We start from the raw sequence: 7,080 nt of genomic DNA, 5'->3' as shown, positions 1-7,080 counted from the left end.
TAATCCCAGGTAAAGACTATGCATTAGTAAACCACGCCTGGCTCAGATTTAACACTTTGCCATTGCTTACAAAGTGCCCGATTCTCTTACACACAGCGACACATTTATCCAGTCTACAGATCCATTGCAATTAAAAAGTCTGACTCCCTGCTTATGCATAACAAAGTAAATAACATAAAATTATATTTTAATTGATAATTATTGCATTTCTCAGGCTGAGTATAGGGAGCTGTTTTTCCAGCTGGAAAACAGAAGCAGTGCTCTTGTTGCAGCTTGCTGGCCGTGCCAAAGTGGGACACTTCCTAAAAATACTCTGAGCATCATATGAGGGGACGAATGTATCTGCATCACCTCCAGTGGCATAAAGCTTCAGCTTTAAAATATACAACTGATGCACATGTAAAACAGTGAATGTCTGATTTTGAAATACCTCTGCAGAGCGGGACATGTGCATGGGGACACGGTGTCAGACATGTACTGTAAATGTACACTTCAAGTACAACAGGTGTGAAATGAATGATTGTGTAACTGTGGCTTTGTGGTGATTCTTTTTTAACTTTTTATATGCCTCTTAATCACAGGCTTGAAGCAATATTATAAAAGGTTGTGTGTTGGGCATTTTAATGTTATTTTATTTTTCAGTATGTTTGTCATTGTTTCTTCTAGCATGTGAGACAAAAAAAGAGAAATAGGTGCTTCTGAAAGACTGCAGATATACGAGTATGATATATTGTTGGCAATATACACTTGTTTTTGTTTACCTTTTTGTCGTTTGTTTTGTTTGAGCATTTAAAGAGCCATATGGAGTGTTTTGATGTGTGAGCAAACATATACAATGTGCATAGACTTTACATTACAAATAAGCGTTTCCAACACTTATAATTGGAACAGTGCAGTGAACGTCAAACCGTTTAACCATTGCTGCATTAAATTAAATATTTATTTAAATTCACCATGGAGGTAATATTTGTTGAACCATATGTTAGTTTGTTCATTAGCAATATATCTCCAAAACACAAATGGTTTTTATCAGGTCAAAAACAAAAATGCCGATGTACAGTTCATCTGGAAAGTCTTTACAGTGCTTCACTTTTTCCACATTTTGTTATGTTACAGCCTTATTCTAAAATGGATGAAATTCCTTTTTCCCCCTAAAAATTGTACTCACAACACCCCATAATGACAACATGAAAAAACGTTTTGTTTTTATTTTATTTTTGCAAATTTATTGAAATAAAAAAACTAAGAAATCACATGTACATAAGTATTCACAGCCTTTGCCTTGAAACTCAAAACCGAGCTCAGGTGCATCCTGTTTCTACTGATCATCCTTGAGATGTTTCTATATTGTTGATTGGACATGATTTGGAAAGGCATGTGCCTTTCCAAATCATGCCCAATCAATTGAATTTACCCCAGGTGGGCTCCAATTAAGCTGTCTACATATAAGGTCCCACAGTTGACAGTGCATGTCCAAGCACAAACATTTATCTGACAGTTTAATTTATATAGTAATTCCCTTGAGCTGTTCCCTTGTTTTCACTATATATATATATATATATATATATATATATATATATATATATATATATATATATATATATATATATATATATATAAAATCATTGCCTCTTGTATGTCAAGTCAGTTAAGGACAACTGGAGGATTGTTGGGACTTGATACATCTATGCACTTTGAGTGACCTCTAGTTCTTCTATGCTGTTAAAATCAGCTAGCTGATACCTGAAACAGTCTTGAAGAAAGTGATCCCAAAATCCACCTGTACGTTTCAGTTTCAGCTTTTTCCAGTGCAGTTGTGTGTTACACTGTTTGGCACAGTGCTACAGCACCACATGTGCACAGTCCACAAATGTATCCAGAGACATTGCTAGCTGCACTAAAACTGCAAGGACCCTATCTTTAACTTGGTGCAAAGCAGCGCACAGCACAGTGCAAGTGTCCCTGGGGGTCTCCAAAAATAAATGCAGAAATAAATGCTCTTGCAGTTTTAATGCCCCAAATCACAAATCCACTTGTGCTTTTGATTGTCAATCTTTGGCAGCCCCAGGCTGGGAACCAGGGAATTAAGTGACCAAATCCAACCCTTTTGCACCCGCCACTTTAAACGGAACACAAATTTCACACGACCTAAATAAGTAATATGGTGTTGGATACACCCCAAATGCATTTGTACTGTGTTGTAGCCTGTGTGCTACAGATCATCAAGATGGGACCCACTGATTAATTAAAAATAAAAATCTTGGACAGCCTGTTATGTTCAGTTCTGTAAAACATACATAAACCCACAGGATGAGGACCCAAAATGCAAAGGAGCAGAAGTAAAGCTGTAAATGGTTTATTGTAGTAGAGCTCCTTAGGAGGCACAGGAGGAAAGGAGGACTGCCGGTGCGTGGTGATGACTTCCAAGGTCAAGTTGAATGGCTGGGTGGAACTGTGGAGGCAGGATCTTCTAGAAAGGCAAATAGACAGGTTACTGGGTCTGAAACAAACAACTCCAAAACACTTACTGAGACAAAAAAAGGCAATGATACAACAGATAATATCAAAAACCTCTGAGAACCAGCGCTACCGTGCGAGAAACAGAATTACCTGGTGAAGCTCAAAAGGAATTCTGGAGAATAAATAGCCAGATGATTGTGATACAGGTGAGACGGCTGCCACAGACGTCCATCATCAGCAATCAGCTGTTCGTAGAGTCACTGGAAAGAAGAAGGAAAAAAGAGACAGACAACACCCCAACATAAGGAATGTAACGGTGCACAACACATACAACATGTTGGTTGTTTTGGCTGACCAATCCCAACACTGTTTCAAGTATCAGCCAGATCATTTTAACTCCATATCAGAAAGAAGTGCATTCAGTGGCATCCAGATAAGGTTGTAAAACATGATCTGACTTCAGTTGCAACTGTATGATTTGAAACAGGATTTACATACACATGCATACGTACACAAGATAATGTACTGTTAAAATATCAAAATTATTGATACTGTCACAAGGAAACCTCCAGGTCCATTACAACCATTTTGTACCTTCATCCATTACTCAGAATTGTGCAAACTGACTCTACTTAAAATGTTTTTTTCTGTGTGTGTATGTAAAAACAAGGGAACACTTTTTAAGTTCTTGTAACTTCTATTAAGTAAAGTATGTGTTTGTTTTTACTTGGGGGGGAGCTTCAGGATGATTTAGTTAAATGAAGGCCTTATGATGCCAGGAAACTATGCAAATCTCATCTGAAGCCAATACTTGACAGTTTGCCTGTTTGAAGTACTGTGACAAATCTGCAAGCAATATAACAACAGTGAATGTAAGTGTGTGAAGGAGTTGTAATGAAGGGATGCGGGGGGAAAGGGGAATGTCCAGAGAGCAGCACGGAGCGGACCAGAGGCCCTGAACGTGATGGAATCCTGCAGAGTGTGGACATACCGACCGCATCATCGCTCTCTGCACACAAACATACAGCTACGCTCTGTCTCACTCTCAAATGATGACCCCATTTTCAACCTCCCATCCATCATGCATATAAGCTCTGAATCTCTTTATTATATGGAAACACACACTGTAATAAAGTTTTGAGAAAAAAAAACTGCGTGTCCAAATTCACTTCTGATTCTATGCAGTCAGTGCAGTATACAAATATTCATACTTGTTTTGCAGATATCATACAGTTGGAAGTAATACTGTACATATGTACTAGGACTGTTAAAAAAAACAAATTTCAAAATTCTGCTGCTATTATGGAAAAAACTGGCAGGATTTTATAAAAAATACTATTGCAGAGGATGGATGGATGGATGGATGAGATTTATTGTCATTGTCATTACACAAGTGCAACAACAACAAGATTATGCCCACAATGCAATTACCACAGACAAGATACAGCAATTAATCCACAATTATTACGTGTTTACTGTAATAATGACACACATCAGAATTAAGGCAACACATATACAGTAGTGTTCAGAATAATAGTAGTGCTATGTGACTAAAAAGATTAATCCAGGTTTTGAGTATATTTCTTATTGTTACATGGGAAACAAGGTACCAGTAGATTCAGTAGATTCTCACAAAACCAACAAGACCAAGCATTCATGATATGCACACTCTTAAGACTATGAAATTGGGCTATTAGTAAAAAAAAAAATTAGAAAAGAGGGTGTTCACAATAATAGTAGTGTGGCATTCAGTCAGTGAGTTCGTAAATTTTGTGGAACAAACAGGTGTGAATCAGGTGTCCCCTATTTAAGGATGAAGCCAGCACCTGCTGAACATGCTTTTCTCTTTGAAAGCTTGAGGAAAATGGGACGTTCAAGACATTGTTCAGAAGAACAGCGTAGTTTGATTAAAAAGTTGATTGGAGAGGGAAAAAACAGGTGCAAAAAATTATAGGCTGTTCATCTACAATGTTCTCCAACGCTTTAAAATGGGCAAAAAACCAGAGACGCGTGGAAGAAAACAGAAAACAACCATCAAAATGGATAGAAGAATAACCAGAATGGCAAAGGCTCACCCATTGATCAGTTCCAGGATGATCAAAGACAATTTGGAGTTACCTGTAAGTGCTGTGACAGTTAGAAGATGCCTGTGTGAAGCTAATTTATTTGCAAGAATCCCTGCAAAGTCCCTCTGTTAAATAAAAGACATGTGCAGAAGAGGTTACAATTTGCCAAAGAACACATCAACTGGCCTAAATTAGCCAAAGAACACATCAACTGGCCTCAAGAAAAATGGAGGAATATTTTGTGGACTGATGAGAGTAAAATTGTTCTTTTTGGGTCCAAGGGCCGCAGACAGTTTGTGAGACAACCCACAAACTCTGAATTCATGCCACAGTTCACAGTGAAGACAGTGATGCATGGTGGTGCAAGCATCCTAATATGGGCATGTTTCTCCTACTATGGTGTTGGGCCTATATATCGCATACCAGGTATCATGGATCAGTTTGAAATGGGGTTTTTTCAACAAGACAATGACCCCCAAGCACACTAGTAAACAAGCAAAATCTTGGTTCCAAACCAGCAAAATTAATACCTCGCAGATGTGAAGAAATCATGAAAAACTGTGGTTATACAACAAACTAGTTTAGTGATTCACAGGATTGCTAAAAAAGCAGTTTGAACACCACTATTATTCTGAACACTATTGTATATTTGACATTGGTTATATGCACTAAACTTGAAACAGTCTGTTTTCCGAATTGAGGCAATGTGAATGTGGGGGAGCCACGGCGGCATGTAGTCACACCGCAACCAGCTTGGGGGGGGGGAACGGGGACCTACAGCAGCTAAAACTGCGCAGCACCCCATAGGGGGATGGGAGTGGCATGAGCGGGGGCCAAGATGTGGTGTAGGATGACAAGAGGGGGTGGGGGGGGGGAGCATGCTTTCAGTCTCTGTGCATGTGTGAGTCAAATGAGTCAGTTTCTGTCTATGTGTGAGTTGGAGAAGATAAGAAGGCAGCCGCATGTTCACTAAGGCTGTAGAAATTCTTCTGGAGGAAAGCAACGGGGCATTTTGTCCTTCAGAGGCTGATATGTCTGCCATGTTTATGGTTGAGCAATGAAAAACACCTTTACAAGAGGGTGATGGTCTAGTGGTTAAGGTGCTGGGCTTGAGTCCAGAAGATCATGGGTTTAAATCCCCGCCAGACTGGAAAATCACTAAGGGCCCTTGGGCAAGGCCTTTAATCCCCTATTGCTCACGGTGTGTAGTGAGCGCCTTGTATGGCAGCACCCTGACATTGGGGTGAATGTAAGGCATAATTGTAAAGCGCTTTGAGCATCTGATGCAGATGGAAAAGCGCTATATAAATGCAGTCCATTTACCATTTACAGCTTTACATGAACAATCAGATCCAATTATGAATATTCCCTGGTCTCCGACATCTTCCTTTGCAAGGTGTGCATTTGCTCTGAGATGTTAGCCATTTTGCATCGGAGTTCGTTAACGCAGTCTGAGAATGTATCACCTTGCCCAACTCATTAATCATGACGGACAAGTCAGGGGTCGTGGTTATGGTGGCAGCTGTCTTGCCAATTTTCCGGTAGGTGAGGGCAGCACATAAACCAATAAGTACCAACCCTCCTTCAATGAAACCAAATATAAATAAATCCTCGTCATCCACAGAGAATGGCGCAAAGCATAGCCCACAGGGTAGGTTCCATCTGGGCACGCAGGGTCCCCCGGCACCGATTTCCTTGTTGAAAAAATGGTGTCGATAGTGGTCAGAGACCAGCTGATCAATTCCATGATTAATCCAATATAGTTTGAAGAATTCACAGTCTGGTGAAGTAGGGGACTTGAAGGTTGGAGCAGAGATAGAGGAGAGAGGAGGAGATGTGACCACCCTTGCCGGAGTCCCAAGCTGATAATACTGTACATTTTACAATATAAAATGGTTCAAATTTACACACAAAAAAATTAGTCTCAACTGCAAAATCCGTTTTTGAACTGTAAAATCCGTTTTAGACTGTTGACATATAGCCTACTCAGTTCCAAACAGACAGGATTTTTTTAAGAATTTCATATTAACATACTTTGTACAAATGCAATAAAAATGTTAATATGGCAATTTAATATGCAATTCATGATACATCCAGATTGTGCTACAGCACAGTGGCACAAAGCAACCCGATCTTACACCAAGGTCATGATGGCATCGTGAAAATAGATTTAATATATTAATTTGTGATACCATTATGAAATGGAATCTATTTTCATAACAGTGTGAGGAAAAAATGTTCTGATAGTTTCAAAAGATTTGGAGCAACATGGGCTTGGGTGTGGGCATTGGGGTTAGGTTTTATCAAAAGGTGACTGTATCATGAAAATGTAATACATTTCATGATGGCATTAAAAAAAAATGTGAGATTGGGCTGTGCAAAGAGAAAGTGTGCTTGTTTAGCAAATGAGATATCCCAGGTTCAAGGATGACCAAGGCCCAGTTGCTTTGTACATTTGTAAAAACCAGATCAATATGTGGATCCCATGCCAAACCTCCTGTGGCGGTTCTGAGCAAACTGGGCGCAGCACAACAAAATGACATTCAGTGTTCAA

Source organism: Thalassophryne amazonica, chromosome 9, assembly GCF_902500255.1.
Source record: "Thalassophryne amazonica chromosome 9, fThaAma1.1, whole genome shotgun sequence".
Taxonomy (NCBI): domain Eukaryota; kingdom Metazoa; phylum Chordata; class Actinopteri; order Batrachoidiformes; family Batrachoididae; genus Thalassophryne; species Thalassophryne amazonica.
This window is presented reverse-complemented; position numbering follows the sequence as displayed.